This window comes from Tiliqua scincoides, chromosome 2 (assembly GCF_035046505.1).
Source record: "Tiliqua scincoides isolate rTilSci1 chromosome 2, rTilSci1.hap2, whole genome shotgun sequence".
NCBI lineage: Eukaryota > Metazoa > Chordata > Lepidosauria > Squamata > Scincidae > Tiliqua > Tiliqua scincoides.
The window spans coordinates 101,180,474-101,199,057 of NC_089822.1; the positions used below are offsets into that span (position 1 = coordinate 101,180,474).

General features: G+C 45.3%; 1 pseudogene; it reads left to right on the top strand.

Annotated features, from left to right (window-relative positions):
* Window positions 1-18,069: 18,069 nt before the first annotated feature.
* On the top strand, window positions 18,070-18,189 carry LOC136643318 (5S ribosomal RNA; annotated as a pseudogene).
* Window positions 18,190-18,584: the final 395 nt, after the last annotated feature.

The following is an 18,584-nucleotide window of genomic DNA, read 5'->3' on the forward strand; positions in this document are numbered from 1 at the left end:
GAAGCGGGCTAAGTTGCTGGTTCTAAGCAACTTGGAGTAACTGTGTAAGCAAACTGGTGTGTTTTAACCCTTATTTCTTATCTCTCTTTTAATATATACCTTCATACATGACTGTTTGGAGATATTAGTTGTAAAACTATATGCCTAATAAAGGTTTGTTGTTGTTCTCATATCAAACCACCATAAAGTTTGGGGAAAACTTTTCTGACCCTCGGTTTTCTAGGCCTGTGTTATTAATGTGGCCATGGTGACTAGCAGTCAGAAGACAAGGGAGTATAAAGAAGACTAACATTTCTGGAAGGAAATAAAAAAGAACAATTTCTAAGATCAGAGTGTACCATCGCCCTCCGTCTGCATCAATATATTGGTTGGGCTTGTTGAAATGTGAATAATATTCAACCATATTGAATCTGTAGTCCATGTAATTATAACAGCCTTGGGAAAGGAAAGGAAATTAGCTCTAGCACCTACAGTTAAAGATTTGTTAAAAGTAAATATGGTTAAAAAAATAAACTTAAAAAAAACTATTGGGAGCCATTTATTCAGTCTGGGAAAGGAACATTCACAGGGCTGCAAAGTTGAGCTGATAAATTGGTTTGACTAATCCAGGGGTGCCCAAACACCGGCCCTGGGGCCACTTGCGGCCCTCGAGGACTCCCAATGTGGCCCTCAGGGAGACCCCAGCCTCCAATGAACCTCTGGCCCACCGGAAACTTGCTGGAGCCCGCACTGGCCCGACGCAACCGCTCTCAGCGTGAGGGCGACTGTTTGACCTCTCGCATTAGCTGTGGGATGAGGGCTCCCTCCACTGCTTGCTGTTTCACGTCTGTGATGCAGCAGCGGCAGCAAAGGAAAGGCCAGCCTTGCTTTGTGCAAGGTCTTTTATAGGCCTTGAGCTATTGCAAGACCTTCATTCATTCAGATAAGTTCCACCTCTAGTATATTAATTTAGGTAAACTTATGTAAATTTATTCAAATTTTAAATGTAAATTAATTCTTCCTTCCCCCCCCCCCCCGGCCCCTGACACAGTGTCAGAGAGATGATGTGGCCCTCCTGCCAAAAACTTTGGACACCCCTGGACTAATCCATTAAAAATGTTCTGGTGGATTTAAAACATACTCCCAATTAATGAACAGTTTCTTTTTTAAAAATACGAGTAGTTACAAATATTGTGGGCAGTGGGCAGCATCTTAAATGAGACATTCCCCCTTCATCCATTCACAGGAGGGGAAAAGGTGAGCATGTGGAAGAACTTCTTTTTAAGACAGCCGTTGTCGCTGTTTTTCCTTCACAGGAAGAAAGCAGCTTTGTGGAGAAACTGGAGCCTTCTGCTCCAGACTGCAACTTCTACCATGGCTGCATCTGATTTTAAAGAGGAGAGGAAATGTGAGGAAAAAAAAATTACAGCTGCCTAAACAAACAACTACAATTGCTGGCTAAATAAGATTCCTCAGTAATACTAACCCAATGTTAGCCTTTTTGCTCAAAGATCCTGTTCAGTTACTTCAAAGCCAGCTACACATCTTGCATACATGTAGGGCTGGCATCACAGGTTAGCCAGGTCAGCACTGGCCAAAGGCTCATATCCAACAGTGGGTCCACCTGATCAGATCAATTCTGGGCAGATCCTGGGTGGCCAGGCCAGTGGCGTAGCTAATGATCCTGTAGCCCGGTGCCAAGCTCAAAATGTTGCCCCTGAAGTGATGTCACAACCGGAAGTGACGTCATGTCTGGGCTTTTTCAAAAGTGAAAAGGCATCTATCTGCTATCTAGGGTCAAAGAAGATTTGTAGCCCCCCCCCCAACAAAATCAAAACAAATCAATAAATAAATAAAAAGTGTGCCCCTAATAGATTTGAGACACTGTATTGGGGTGAAGAGGCATGGTTAATCTTCTCTTGCTAAATATAAGAGGGGCACTTCTGGAACAACAATCAGTCTCATAGGTCAGTTCTGAGTTAAGAAAATCTACTTTTTGTTCTATAAGGCAATTGTGTTTTCATTTTCTGGTTAATTAGCCATAACTTTTGATAGAATACAGATATTCCAGTGGCACTTGTTCCCCTGTATTCTGCATTAAATTACCTTTCCAATGATATATAACATGATGGTATTATTCATACATACCAGAGGGAGGATCCAGAAGGATCTCTCCAGACTGGTAGAATGGGCAGCAAAATGGCAGATGCGCCTCAGTGTCAGTAAGTGTAAGGTCATGCACATTGGTGCAAAAAATCAAAACTTCACATATAGGCTGATGGGTTCTGAGCTATCTGTGACAGATCAGGAGAGAGATCTTGGGGTGGTGGTGGACAGGTTGATGAAAGTGTCAACCCAATGTGCGGGGGCAGTAAAGAAGGCCAATTCTATGCTTGGGATCATTAGAAAAAGTATTGAGAACAAAACGGCTAATATTATAATACCATTGTACAAATTGATGGTAAGGCCACACCTGGAGGTATTGCGTCCAGTTCTGGTCACCACATCTCAAAAAGGACATAGTGGAAATGGAAAAGGTGCAAAAGAGAGTGACTAAGATGATTACTGGGCTGGGGCACCTTCCTTATGAGGAAAGGCTATGGCGTTTGGGCCTCTTCAGCCTAGAAAAGAGGCACCTCAGGGGGGACATGATTGAGACATACAAAATTATGCAGGGGATGGACAGAGTGGATAAAGCGATGCTCTTTACACTCTCACATAACACCAGAACCAGGAGACATCCACTAAAATTGAGTGTTGGGAGAGTTAGAACAGAAAAAAGAAAATATTTCTTTATTCAGCGTGTGGTTGGTCTGCGGAACTCCTTGCCACAGAATGTGGTGATGGCGTCTGGCCTGGACGCCTTTAAAAGGGGATTGGACAAATTTCTGGAAGAAAAATCCATTACGGGTTACATGCCATGATGTGTATGTGCAACCTCCTGATTTTAGAAATGGGCTATGTCAGAATGCCAGATGCAAGGGAGGGCACCAGAATGAGGTGTCTTGTTATCTGGTGTGCTCCCTGGGGCATTTGGTGGGCTGCTGTGAGATACAGGAAGCTGGACTAGATGGGCCTGTGGCCTGATCCAGTGGGGCTGTTCTCATGTTCTTATACCAAGTTTTTCACAATTTTGGTCACTACTGTCAAGCTCAGCTTGTTGCCCCCCTAAAGCTTGATGTCCGGTGCAACTGCTACCCCCTGCACTCCCTTAGCTATGCCACTGCCACAGCAACAATAAGACATACATATCTCGTAGACATTTAGGAGATAACTGCTCACATCTCTTGTTCCTTGCAATTTCGTCCTAACACCTGAAACTCCCCTGATCAGGTGATGTTCCAGACTCTAGCCCACCACTCTCCTCTCCTACTCACTTCCTCTTTTGCTCAGTCCCAGCCTTCCTTTTCCAATCCAGGGAGTGGGAGGAGATGTGAGAAGAAGGTGGAAGAAGTGAGAAAAAGTGAGCTGAGAAGCAGTGACGGTGAGTGGATAGGCAGGAGGCAGGAGGTCTGGTCTAGAGGGTAGAGCCTCTGTCTGCCTGAAGATAACATCCACAAGGTCGCCAGTTCGAGGCCACTGGTACCGTGCGACCTTGAAGCAGCTGACAAGCTGAAGCCGAGCTATTTCCATCTGCTCTGAGCGTGGGAGGTTGGAGGCCAGAATGTGAAGCCAGATCGGAATAAAACACCTTGAATGTAGTGGTTCTTGAAAGAAAGAACCTTCTTTCAGTTGTAAAAATCCCTATTTAATAAGGGATTTAAATAAAAGCCTGTCTATGTAAACCACCTTGAATAAAGTCTTGAATAAAGACCAAGAAAGGCGGTATATAAATACCTGTTGTTGTTGTTGTTGTTGTTGTTGTTGTTGTTGTTAGGCAGAGGGTGGGTGCTGCTTGCCAATCCACTGCCCAGGCAACCATCTCAGTCAGGCTCATGGATGAGCCGGCCCTGCTCCGATTTCTCATGCTGAGCCATTTGGGTCCATCTCTGTTTGTTTGGGCACCAACTTGTACAGTCCTGATTCCTCCTCAGAGCCCAGTTCCTTTTCAGGTTTATGTTCCTTTTTTATAATGATTTGAACTGGTCTTCATCACTGCCTACATTCACAATGGCAGAAGCTGCACGGCATACTTGCCTTTTGGTGGGCACTATTGTCCCAGGATTCATCATCGGTTAAATGGCCACCACTAATTTTTTTTTTTTAATGGCAGCTCAGGGTGGTGCTTGTCACAGCAGAAGATGGAAACTAGCAGTGTGTAGTGATTGTTAAAAAGATTTCAAACTTGCCAGACTGACTGATCTCCGGTGTAGGAATTATGGCACTCTTCCCCACGTGTATCTACAATACAGTAGATTTATTATGCCCGTATTGATGTCTGCCTCTCAGTCACTTTCCCTCACAGATAGAAAGATATACCAGATATACCAAGGCATGAAAAACAAGCTGGAAAGTGGGTGTGATTTGAACTCTAGAATGGGAGTCAAAGGATGGCAATAGGACTTCTGGAAAACAATTTTGCCCTTTAGTTTTTGAGCACTTGTGAATTTATCACATTTTGCTCACCATAAGATTTAAGCCCTTTCCTGAGAGCCCCTGAAAAGGAAGGTTAAATCCAGAAATGCTTTGGGTGAGACTCTGAAACCTGGCAACAGCCCAGTCCTAACTAAAGGAAGTGCTAGCAGCATACATTTTCCGTCAGGGCTGGCTGCTGCAAAAGTGCCACAAAGCACTTTGTGGCAGCACAGGAGTGAAGGAGGTCGTCTGGAGCAAGTAAGCTCAGCATAGGGACAGAACAGGATGGGGGAGGGCAGGGAGGGGGTTGAACGGGGCAGGGGAGGGAGGAACGGGGAGCAGATGGGGCAGGGTGTGGGCAGATTGGGCTTGGGAGGGGTGAGATCAGCAGTGGTGCACACCAAATCACAACCCCCTCCATGGGCCTGATTCGCATGCACAAATCAAGACAGTGCCTGTTACAAATATCCCCTTATCCCAAGGAGATCTCCAGCAGCCAGAAATCCCCCATGTGGGGATTTAGGTAGGATTGGGCTGAAGCTCTCATTTCATTCTCTGTTTCCAGTTCTTCTCTTTCACTCTGTCCGTTCACAAACGCCCAATACTTTACTTGAGCATATGAAGGAAAAGCTGTCTAGAGATGTTTCAGAATGACTTCCAAAAGAGCCGAGTGAAATTTGCATGCGGTTTTTTTTTTCAAGAAATCTCCTTTTGAAATACTGTCAAATTATTGACTGGCTTTTGAAATACTGTCAAAAGCTTCAGTAAACTGGGCGGAAGATTTTAGGTATGGCAAACCTTTCTCAGTCTGATCTGGAATTAATCCCTTGACACAGGGAAATATTAGTGGCAAGAATGAATTATCTTATGTCATAATCCGCTTTGTAAATAGCAAGTTGGGCAGGGCAACTTTTCCTCTGCTTCCTCAACTATCTCCATGCGTGGAAGTGCAGCCATTTGCCACCTTCCTCCTTGGCCTCCTCTCCTCCTCTGGCCATATAGCTCTAGGCAGCCCGCACACGTGGTTAGAGATGTCAGTGGATTTCAGAGTTCAGAGAGGACAAAAGAGTGCTGGCATTGTCACAGCAACAGGGAATGTCTGTCTCTCAGCCTCCATCTCTTGCTCCCAAGCAGGAAGCAAGATTCAGTCCTACTTCTCCTACTTTTCCTGCCCCACTACTGCAAGCCAGGAAAATTATTATGACTTAATTCTGCTCAATAAACTAAAATCTTATTTGCAAAGCCAGGTATAACTACCCAAGAGCTGTAGTACAGCCCTGATAAAAAAAAAAATTGCTGTGGTTACTGCACCCACAATGCACAATTGTTCGGCTGTGATATGTAAACTGCACATTTTATAGCTGTAGTAGTAATGTACATTGGAAGCCTATAGCTCTGTTGTAAAGCACGTGCTCTGCATGCACAAGGTCCTGAGTTCAATCTCCTATTACAGGAACACAAGAAGGAAAGGTCAGGGAAGAGCTCTGCCCTGAGACCTTGGAGGGCTGCTGTCATTTGGAGCAGATGGCCAAATATTGTATAACTCATCTTCATATATTCATGAATAGAGAAACAAGTAATACATACAGGCCTATACAAAAAAAAAATTTTTTTAAGTTACCAAGGATGTTTGAACAAATGTGGAATATTTTGGGGGGGGGGGGTGTTGAATTCAAAAATGGCATCAGTTTTGCCTAACTGGCTCTAATTTTGGAGGTACAGTATAGCCACCTTATGTGCCAATTCAAGCAGCTTCCTCGTGGGGAAGCTGATGGCCATGACTTCCTCATGAGGACACTGCTTGAATCAGCACGTGGCTATGCCGTACCCCCAAAACTAGAGCCAATTGGACAAAACCAATGCCATTTTTGGAGTCGGCACCCCAAATATACCCCCAAATAGGTCAAAGACAACAAAATGTGTGTATGCCTGTGATATATATTCACAGTAGTCCTACAGACTTAGTGGCATGATTCCAAAAGCAAGTCCATTGAAACTGGTGACTTTGATACAGTACACTCTGTACAAGTACAGAGACAGCCGGCCTCACACCTAGTAAGCCGCATCCTGCAAAAACTGCCTTGGAAATCTGTGTATACATCACAGCAAAGCAAAACTGAAGAAACCAAAACCCAAGGCACAGCACCATCTGGATCCCAAGAATGCCATACAACCAGTGGAGTACCCGATTTCTCTGCAGAAATGGTTTACTTGAGAGATCCAGCTGGTGTGCCATGTGTGCGCTCAGGGGACAGTCAATTGCCCCTCAACGGAAGCCCAGCCACATCCAAAAACAGCAGGTTGAAAGAGGCACTTCATTCAGAATAGCAAAGGGCTGGCCCATCCACAAGGCCAACTGAAGCAGTCGCCTCAGGCACTTGGTGCTTGGTGGGGGGCACTCACAGCTCTGACAGCACCAAAAACGGCTGCCGCCGGATCCTGCGCGCCACGGGCTACCGCAAGCGGCACCTCGGGAGAAGGGGACTTTTGTCCCCTTCTTCTGGGTAAGGGAAGTAGCCCCACAACGGGGTTACTCAAGTTACCGCTGACCAAAGGTTTCGTGGTAGGGTAAAGGCGTTCATGTAGGGCGCTGAGCCCCACATGAACACGCAGGATCATGTGAAGCAGAGCTCCACCGGACCCGCCTCCCCCCCGGCATGCCTTCCAACCACCCTCTCCCCGCCTCCTGCCTCCTCCTTGTCCTCTCTCCGCCCTCCACCTGCCTCCCCCCTCCTCGGAATGCCTCCTCCCCGCTCCACTCCCCTGCTTACTGTGCCACGGCTCGGTGGACCATGCGAGGCTGAGAAGCCGGCGCACCAAGCTCAGAATTGGGCTCTGACTTGCTTCCATTGTTCCTCCTTCTTCATCCACTCCCTGGACTGGAAAAAGAAGAGGGGAACAGAGAGGAAATGAAAGTGTGAATATGAGGAGAGTGCTGAGCTAGAAAGTGGGAGGACCCATCACTGGGTATGGAGGGGCGGCTTCTGGCATGCTACCACAGGAGGTCTTGGACTAGCCCTGGCTGGATGCCATGGAATCAAGGAGCACAGCAGGCTCACAGCTGCAGATGATGGAGGCCGGGTCTATCACTGGACCCCACCACAAACTGAAAACTGGGATCTGCACTTCTCTGAGGGGAAACAGCGAGCAGTCTCCACATCCTCACCAAACTCCAGTTCCAGTGGGAAAGCCACAACTGCCAAACTGTTACAAAACCAGCTAAGTTGTAATGGCAACAGTTTCTGACTAGCAATGAGTCTAGAAAAGGTATACAAAACACAACAGGCAGTCTTTAACTGTCCCATTGAAATCAGTGGAGCCCACGGCTTTTAATGAGACTTCAATCAGGGCCAGTGCATCTTTTTAGGGTTATTTAAAAATACACTACTGAAAAGTGACTATAAATATAGAGCCGTGTTTCTCAAACTGTGAGTCGGGACCCACTAGGTGGGTTGCGAGCCAATTTCAGGTGGGCCCCCATTCATTTCAATATTTTATTTTTAATATGTAAGACTTGATGCTACCATGGGATGTGACTGCATCTGGGGAAATGTTACAGACCTGTACTTTTAACAAGCTACGATGTATATTCTTTTAACAATGATAATAAATGGAACTTAATCCTGGGTAGGATTGCAGCCTAGGTTTGTGAAAAATTTTCCTGCTTGATGATGTCACTTCCGGTCATGATATTACCTCCAGTGCATCCTGATAGATTCTCATTCTAAAAAGTGTGTCCTGGTGCTAAATGTATGAGAACCACTGATGTAGACATTTCAAATGAACTTTTCAAATAGTTTTAGAGTGGCAAAGGATAGTGCCTGGATATTCTTCTTTTCCAGTTTGAGTGCAGTGACAGGAAACACCCCAGCACAATCTTTGTCCTTTTTTAGCTTCTATATGAATTATAGAACTTCTAGCAACAATAGGGTGATAATATCCATATGATAAATTGCTGGACAGCATTACTGGAAGGAGAGAGCCAGCCACCACCTAAACCAGGAGTGACAAACGTAAGGCCCATGGGCCAGATGCAGTCCCCAGAAACAGTTTCTCTGGCCCCTATTATAATTGGGCTCTCTCATATCTTGAAATTGTGAACAAGATTTGCACATTTTCTCTTCTGCCATTTGCAGCTAATGAGTTTCTATGTGCTTCTTTCTGGCCATCATCTGCATGATGTCACTTCCAGCCCTCTGCAGGCACCATGAATGCTATTCGACCCACTATACGAAACAAGCTTGACGCCCCTGTCCTAAACAGCGAGGTCAAGAGTGGAGTGGCCATATTCGGGGATGACCCTATCAACGATGGCTAAATCCCAAGCAGACTGTTGAGTGCTCTCAAAGGATCTCTCCCAATTGGGTGAATGAACAACTAAGCAGCACAAGAGATTTAATGTACGGTAAATGTCAAGTGTGGACCAGTTAAAAAAAACCAGAATAAAATTTCACGTGTGTGATAACAAGACTGCAAGCACAGGGATTGTGATGGAAATTTCGTGGGCTCAGTGTGTACTGGCATGTCAGTACACTTCTTGTTTGTTTTGACTTTAGATGTACTTTTATGCAATCTTCTGTTTTTATCTGCTTGTAATTATGTTGATTGTTATGTAATAACCTAATTGGTTAAACAATAAATTGTTGACTGACTGGCTGAACTCAGTGGACAAATTTCATGTTAGAGATTCAGGAATCCAAAAATGCCAGATTCTCATTATGTTCCATTTCTCAGTGCAAAAGTTGCCCTTTTGAAGGATCTGTGGGGGGAAAATTACCTCTTATTCATTGAGAAAAGGTTTCATTCCTGTTGGTAGTGTTCATCTGTGATGTGCCACCGCTTTGGGTCATTTCTTTCCTACCTGCAAAGTTTTCTCATTTGGATAATCCCAGCCAACCACAGATCACATCGCAGTCCAATGTAGCCACCTGAGATGTGGCTCTGTGGTGACACTGTTGAGGGCAACCAAAGCAATATTGGTCACCTTGTTCCTCTCTGTTGTTGAGCACTGATGCGCATAAGTGCTCTGATTCAAAAAGTTTTGCACTATGCCTGGACTTGAGAAGAAAATCCAGAGACCTCCCCAGCCAATATCATTCCACTGAAAGATCACTGAAAATGGAGCTATGCACTTCTCCTTAGGAAAGTGATTAATTATGTCATAATAGTACCCTTTGAATTTTTGATGCAGTCATATTTTGAATTCTGGATACACTTCTGGTCACCCGATCCAAAAAAAATCAGCTGGGAAAAGATACAGAAAATGAACAACTAAAATTATTAAGGGGGTGAATCACATTTCCTATGCAGAAAGGTCAGTGGCATAGCTAAGGCGGGCAGGAGGGTACATTGCCCAGGGCACTGGCACCACTCCTTGACGGGGTGTCTTAAGACAACTCCAAAAGGCACTTCAGCAAGAACTCCAGGAGGCCTTCTGAGGCCTCTAAGACAAAGGCAGGGAGAAAAGAGAAGGGATGCTTCTACCATCAGGTCAAGTGGGGAATATGGGGGGAGGAGTTCACAGGGGGATCTGAAGAAAAGGAGATTGTAGGGATGTGTGGGTGTGTACATGCACACATGTGTGTGCTGGGCAGATTGGGAGAAGCTAAGAAGCAGAATGAACAGGAAAAGAACAACAATATGAAAACCCAGCTGACTGGTTCACCTTCAAGATTTAGTGGCATGTGTGTCAGATTGTCCGATCCTTTATTTTGAGGGATTACTCACCATTCCTTATGTGTGGGGCTCAAAACTGGTGTCTTGTAGGATCAGAAAATATCTGCTTCTGCCCCTGTGGTGTGGCCAAGATTGTGCAGAAACAGGTGTTTGCACAGCCCCAGAGTATAATAGCTGCAACTGCCAATGTTTTCATGGAGCAGGACTTGGGATGGGGTGGAAGTGTGAGGATCCATGATAGTTAAGATAATTAGTTCACCTCTAAGAAGTTGTAAGAGAACTTGGGGAGGGTAGCACAGAAGTTTCTAAAATTATGGATCACCAGCAGAGATTTGGTATAAGGAAAATGGAACTATGTTAAGATAAACCAGTGGAGGAAAATAGTTCTATCAGTAGTTATTATAATAATTTGCTTTTAGAATCAACTAGTTGATGAAATAAAAAGAAGAAGCCCGGGAGCATCGGTGAAGGAGGAATGAAACAGAATACAGGAGGCCAAGTAGAAAAAGGCACTGCATGAAACCATCACACAGAGCTGAGAGGCAGTGTGCTGTTGAGAGGGCAGGAGTGGATGCATAGTGATGTTTTGAAAGTTGAGGTATTGTGGATCAAGAAGATCAAGAGGAGAGAGGACTAATTTCACACTTGATTTGAATCTTCCAGTTAAATATTAATGATGTTGCCTAAACTCATTTTTCTGGCTTGAAAAAAACCAACTTCCAGATCAGATCTCATCTCAAAGATATAGTGAACATTATAACTCTGTGATTCTTTTCTGCCTACATTTTAACTCTGAGCTGGAGGAGATTTCAATTCCCTCCTACCTCACACCTACCCAGATCCCAACCCCACTAATTGTCATTCACACATTCCTCTAAGCTCCTTCTCCCTTTCCTGTCCACCTGCTTACCAGGCTGCTTAAGTGGTGGCAGGTGAGAAATTAAGAGGAGATTTTTTTTTTTGCCCCTCCAGCACCTGATATGCAGGAGTCCATCGTATCATACTAGATCCAGGAAACATAGTTTTCACAAAGGCCACTAGCACCAGGAAAACCCCTTTGAAAAACTACACTTCCCAGGTTACTCACGTTGCTCACACTGCTTAACAGCATATTGGACATGGTTGTGTGGGAGTGAAAGGCAGACTTCCCACTATCACCAACAGATTCAGCAGGTACATGGACAGGAGGGGTTTGGAGGCTTAGAAGATAACTGTTGGGGAGGATTTAGAAGATAAGGGTCACATTTGGCTAATGACTGAGCTTAGAATGAGCCAAGATTTTGAGGAAAATTATTTGGTTTCTAAGCTCAATTCCCAGCCTAACCAGAGAGGAATGATTTGTCCCTTGCCCCTGTCATTCTCTAGCTATCCATGGGGAGGGGGCATAGGGGGCATAAAGTCAACAATCCACAGTGCTGCACAAGGCAAGCAACATTTCCAGACAGACTTCCCACAAAATCAATACTGGAATAATTATGTCTGGACACTTGCAGTCAAAGATTTGGGCTAATTAATTGTTTTGCCAAGTGAAATTTAATCCTCCTCAATTTGGTGCACCCCTTTCCACCTCCAGACTCTGACTACAGTTCCCCCTTGCCTTTATATGAGCCTAGGAAACTGCTTTATACCAAGCCAAGCCACTTTGAAAGATGCAACCATTCATGCCCTCAAAAATAAGATAGGAACTGCAGCATTAACCCCCTGCTTCTGCCAATGAGCAGTGATCTCATTCTTACACATATCAAGTAAGCACATATCAAAGGTTCCCTGGTAAATTATTTTTAACTGGTTTACCAGGGAACCCCATTATACTCGTCAACATTTTTATAAATGGCCTGGATGAGGCGTAGAGCCAAGGATGCTTATGAAATCTGCACACCACACAAAGCTGGGTGGGGGAATCACCCACACCTGTAAGACTGAATCAGGCTTGATTTTTGGGCCCATATGGACAAGATGAAATTTCAACAGAATACTGTAAAACAGAGGCATAACGTCCTGCCCCAGTGCCTGGGGCAGTGACATAATGATGGCACCCTAGGACAGTGATGCCACGACATCATATGACACCCTGACGTCATTTCTGGGCTCTCCCCAGAGGAGGGGCCTATAAGTGAATACTGAAAACACAATTCTGGGCACCACATTTTAAGGACAGTGAGAAACTGGAATAAGCTCTGAGGAGGGCAACAAAGATGGCAAGGGACCTGGAAACCAAGTCCAATGAGGAATGGTTAAAAGAGCTTGATATGTTTAGCCTGAAGAAGAGAAGAGCATGGGGAGATCTGATAGCTGTCACACAGAAGAAGGCAAGGACTTACTCTCTGTGGCTCCTGAGGGCAGGACTAGAATAAGTGGGTTAAAACTACAGGGGACTTGATTGAAGCTAAATATTAAGGAGAATTTCCTAACTCTAAGAGCTGTCCAGCACGGGGAACAGTCTACCTTGTGCAGTAGTAAGCTCTGCTGATTGGATGTGTTCAAGCAGAGCCTGGATGACCCCCTGTCAAAGATGTTCTAGTAGTAGTCTGCACTGAGCAAGAGGTTGGACTATAGGACCTCCAAGGCCCCTTCCAAGTTAGCATTCTGTGTTAGCCCACCTGTGCGGGGGAATCCCAGAGGCATCACCAATCCTCTGATCCCATTCCTCAGCACTGAATGACAGGGCAGAGTGGGTCGCTGGAGACGATATTAATTGGCTATCCTGCAATTTCAAAAAGGATGCTGACCATTGTTCTAGGAGGTAGCCAAGAAAATGAAAATGTATTTTTTATTGCATACTGATTGTAGGAATGAAGTTGTGCTTTCAATTTTAACGCAGAAAAAAATGCATCTCTCATGGCTTAGGTGTCAATGATTTGTGAAGGATTGTTCTGTCCTTGTGTGAAACTTTCCTTTATTCCAGCCATTTTCAACCACTGTGCATGGCACACTGGTGTGCTGTGAATGGTCTGCAGGTGTGCTGTGGGAGTTTGGAGGAGGATAATTTATTAGTAGGGCCATTTGGGGATGTGAGCCTCCCACCAGAAACACGATGTGCCCTGTCAATGGTAACAACCACCACCACCACCAAACCCGATGGTGCACCTTGACAATTTTAGCACCTTGTCAGTGTGCCATGAGTGAAAAAGTTCAAAACTGCTTAGTTTATTTCATCTCTGCAGGTTACTGGGAAGCCTGTCCATCACACCACGTGTCAATGCTAAGTCATGGCTGATTCAGTGCTACAATTTTCCGCCACTTCAGTAACTGCTGGATGCCTATAACACAACCGTACCTGCTTGACCCCGTTTAGTTATGAGAACTGACAAGATCACGGCTCTAGGGTTTCTGATTTGGTTTCTGGAAAATGCAGTAACGTTACATACCATATCTATGTCAGTTATGTTACCTGCATCAAACAGAGAATTGCTGCCCTCTAGTGGAGAAACAAATATGCTCCTGTGGTTGCTCTGCTATTCTGATCTAGGACCAAGTTGAGAAAATGAGAAAGCTTTAAATGAGGATGAGGGTATTATTCAGCACATCAGAACCCGAGTTTCTGACTCATGTCTGCATATCTCCCTGACAAAAATTACATGTTTTGCTCTTCCTAGGACTGTAGTAGAATCAACAATGCAACACCATCATAAATCATCTCCAGCCCAATTAGTTCCAGGCCTCAGAAGAACCACCCAAATAAAAAACAAAAGTCTGATCTTATGGCTCAGTTTGAACTTACGGTAGGGTTAACACCACTTTCTTTTTCTGGTCTTCTTCCTGTGATTAGTTGTAGCCCAACTCTCAGAAACTTGGCAGATGAAGCTTTTCCTGGCATGGAATAAAGAGGTATAAAAAGCTTCACCTGCTAAATTTCCAGGTCAGGTGACTGCTGCAAAGTGTAAGAGTGTGATCAATAAAAAAGATGATGAAACTGCATGAACTGTTGTACAGCAGGGCACAGTGGGCTTGCCATTTTCCACCTCCCATCCTTGATCAAGTCTAGCACCAGGCTGGGGGCTCATGGATAAGTCCATTAGAAGATCCCCCAAACCCTGGTGGGAGCTTACATGGCGGCGGGGTAGCAGCGACAGCCATCTGCTATCAGTTTTTACCCACAATGCAATGCTCCCACCTGTGTTGCTGCATGACTATGATGCAGCAACTTGAGTGGGCCATTGCACTGTGAGTGAAACAGGATGGCAGTCCCAAAGAGCACACCAGGATGCTGCCACCAAAGTCCTCACAAGGTTTTGGAGGAGGCTGACTTGGTGGTAGCAGGTCTAACCGCTTCTCATGAGCCTTGACTTTTTTCACTAAAAGAAGTTAAGCAATGGGCAGAGCCCTCTGATAGACCCTGGTAAGTGCCTAGCTTGGTTGAGCCCTGACCCAGACACTGAACCTTTAAACCCTTTGATAGAAGACTACAAGAAGTGACAGGTTCTTCTACTCAGTCCTGCTTCTTGGGTTCAGTGGTCTACCGCATTTGAGTTGTACATCTGCTGTCTAGCTCATCTGGAATCCTCATTGCACTAGCAGATAAGGGAAGGCCCATGCTTATTTTGTCTTCCATTGAATTAAATGATGGTCACAGTGATGGTGGTGGCAAGCTTAATGGTCCCAGTGATGAGGTGCCATGTCTAGGACAAAACCAGTCGTTGCTTTCTCTTCTCTTCCATAAATAGTGGAAGGGGTAGCTTCTACGAGGGTTGTCTTCTTCTTGAAGCTAGTGCATTTTAACAGCAGATTGGCACACAAAGAAATTGAACCAATAAAGCTTTCCTTCAGGCCTAGAGATGAGTGGCAGGGAAAGCTTCATCTTCTTCATACTGAGTGTTGTTAAAAGTTGTAGGATCAAGGCCAGAAAACATGTAGCAACATGACTTCCCTTATTAGGAACCTTATTAGTTATTGACCTGGCCAGCTCCTAAACATTAGGAAAATATGCCACATGGATAACAGATGCACATCTTACATATGGTTCACTACCATGAGACCATATGTGGAGTACACTATAATAATTAAAAGCTCAGGATCACCAAGATTTGTACAGTGAATGCTTTTTAATGGATCTTTATATTATGTGCTTGAGATCTGGTTCACAATCCATGCACCCAGTCTGCCACCAAGTGGTTTATGAAGGAAGATAACTAGACAGGGGAACAACCATACCACCAGCTCAGTAACATGGGGTCAGGATGGTGCACAATTGAATTTACTACCCCATGTGAGAAAATGGTTATATTATTGTCCATGTCATCCTGTTTTTTTAACCTCCACTTAGTGGCGTTGCTAGGGGGGTGCGGGAGGTGTGGGCCGCACCAGGTGACGCGCCCTTGGGGGGTGACGTGCCCTGGGGGAGGGTGCACTAACTTCGCGGCTTTCGGAGCTACCCCAGTGTCCCATATACCGTTGGATGTGGAATGATCAGTGGAACACAATGCAAAAAACCCCGTTGAGATTGCTCCTTTCCTTCAAAAGTTATGGCCAAAAAACCGGATGGAAAAATGCATGGAGCGCTATGGAAAGTGAGCCGTATCACGCATTTACTCGCGAGTAGGCGTATGTGCCATAGTCCGTTGGAAAGGGCAGGCTGAGAGGACTCCAAGGACACCAGAGTGGTCCTGATCCAATGAGTGCAGCCCCCAAAAAACACCCGAGGAGGTTCCCCCTCCCAGCTGCAAGCGTGTTCAGCTCTAAGGGAAGGGAAAGGAAGCCACGTGGCCACGTTTACTCACAAGTAGGCGACCTTTCTTTGCTCCGTCCAAAAGGGCAGACTGAGAGGACTCCAACATCAGAATGGTCCTGATCCAATGAATGCAGCCCCAAAAACACCTGAGGAGGAGGTCCCCCCTAGCTGCAAGTGTATGGAGCCCTATGGGAAGCGAAGCAGCCTCACGTAGCATTTACTCACGAGTAGGCAGACATGCCTTGGCTGGTGGTCAGGCCATGCAAAGAATGTGAGGACATCGGAATGGTCCCGATCTGATGGGACTGGAGTGCAGCAAAAGCCCCAGAAGGCAGCCTTCCCCCCCCCCCCCAACTAGAAAGGACCAACAAAGAGCCTTGAGCTGGTAAGGGGAAAGTTTTGTATTTTGCACTTGCAAAGTTTCCCTCACAGCCCAATCCTACCCACACTTTCCTTGGAGTAAGCCCAACTGACTTACTTCTGAGTAGACAGGCATAGGATTGGGCTCTCAGACTTGTAAAGCCAGGTGGGTCTTTGTATTGATGTGCTTAAAATAGAAGATCTTTAAACTGGGCACTGGGGAGGGCTGGAAATCTCACTGTTTCTTTGGGGGGGGGTGTTATTGCAGGCAGACTGCAGAGAAAATTCACTTGGTGGAACAGGACTAGCTCCCCCTTATTGAATTACTTCTTTTATTTTAATTTAACTATTTATAATTATTTATTTTAATTTGCTTGATGATGTCACTTCTGGCCATGACATCACTTCCAATGGAAGTCTTGGACAGATTGTCATTCTAAAAAGTGGGTCCCAGTGCTAAAAGTTTGAGAACTGCTGCAATAAGGTGTTAGTAAGTTGACACGGGGTGTGTGTGTGTGTCTCTACAAGTTTTCAAAATCACTAAAATCAGAGTTTGGAGGAATAATCCCATAATGTTATCTATCAATCAATGTGTAATTTCATGCAGAATGCAATGAAACAAACCACATTGAAATATCTGTGTTCTATCAAAAGGTACTGTCAAAAAACCAGTGGGGGCGGGGCAATGGTACATCACCACGCCCACCATCTGGGGTGTTGCCCCGCCCACTGCATGGGGTGACGCGCAGGCCTCCCGCACCAGGTGACACGAATCCTAGTGATGTCATTGCCTCCACCTCAACAAGAGGGTTAATGGCCTTTTGGATTATACTCCATTTTTTGGAAGAGGATTTTGAGACAGGGCGCACCAGAGTATATGTCCCCATTTTCAATTCCAAAGCTTAGCTTTGGACTGAGTAAAGAATCAGCAAAGAAAATGGTGCTTTTGAGCATATACAGAGTATATTTCTCACACCACTGAGTATACCACCTTCCCCTCAATACATTATGGGACAAGTGTATAGAGCTTCTAGATACAAACTTCCATTGTAGAAATTAAACACTGAAAAAGGGGAAATGGCTTTTTGAGGGAGCATCATGACTGAGAGCAGCTTCAGTGCCGAGAAGAGGTGTGTCCCATGCATAGGTTGACCAAAGGCATAAATCTCCTTTGCCCTTGAGAGTGGCACAAGTGGGGAGATTCTCAGCAAATGCAGCCTTGCATTTATTTAAATTATACACAGTATCTCAAAGCTAAGTGCAGTTCAGAACTGGGGTTGAGAAATTTGGAAAGTCTTGGTTGGCACCACATCTTTCATGCGATTGCCTCTGCTCCTTAGTGCTTAAGCCAGGAACAAATATTCTCCCAATAGCATTCAACACAACAAGGTGGACAAGGTCACATCACAAGCACACCAGGTTCTACTGCTAGAACAGTGTCTCCTATGTCAATAACAGCCTTTTTCTCCACCTGAGCATCCTTGGTTGACCCAAAGGCATTTTCCACACTAAGGACTTTGGTGTCATTGGGTTTATTCTAGAGGCACATCTTGCTTCTTCTCTCTGAAGACTAATTACTGACAAGCAGGGGTGTGAGCTACTGAATTCTGCCAAAGGGTGGGTTTCTGAAACTTGTTGAACAGCCCTTACTCTGGGTCCTACACCAAAGCACATCAACTGGACCCAAGGTGAATGTGCCAAGAGCCTTGCAGACTGTTGTGTATGCACAACATAGCTGCTTCAGGAACAGAACAGGATCTCTCTGGCCCCTCCTAAAATCTCACTTGGAAAGCTGTCTTTAGAAAAGAGCAGGAGTTCTTTCTGAGCAATCTTTTTTCCAGATTACACTGGGATGGTGGGGCAATGAGGCTGCCATCATTAACTGTTACCCTGCACATGCCCGATCTCGTCTGATCTTGGAAGCTAAGCAGGGTCAGGCCTGGTTAGTACTTGGATGGGAGACCGCCTGGGAGTACCAGGTGCTGTAGGCTTATACCATAGTCTTTCGAGACTGAAGGTTGCCAACCATTAGCTTTACAAATCTAGCATAGATGGTCCATTGCTAGCTGATTAAGCTGATGGAGAAGATGGAGGACGAGGGATAAGATAGGTCACACGGCTCAGAATCCTATCCCTCTCTGGAACTGCACTCCTCTGTTCTCCAGCTGAGGATCCCCAAGGCGTGGGAGCCAAACCACAACAGGCAGAAAAATTCTGAAGATGCTGAAGCCTGTGCACAGCCATAGTAGCTTATTAGGCTACATCCCAGCCTCAGGCCAAAAGAGGGTCTGGTTCAAGCCCTACAGTTCTTGGTACCAATTTTGCTGAGAAAGCCAGCATTCATTCAGCACAAGACAATGCTCACCCTGGCAACTTGAGAAAAGTG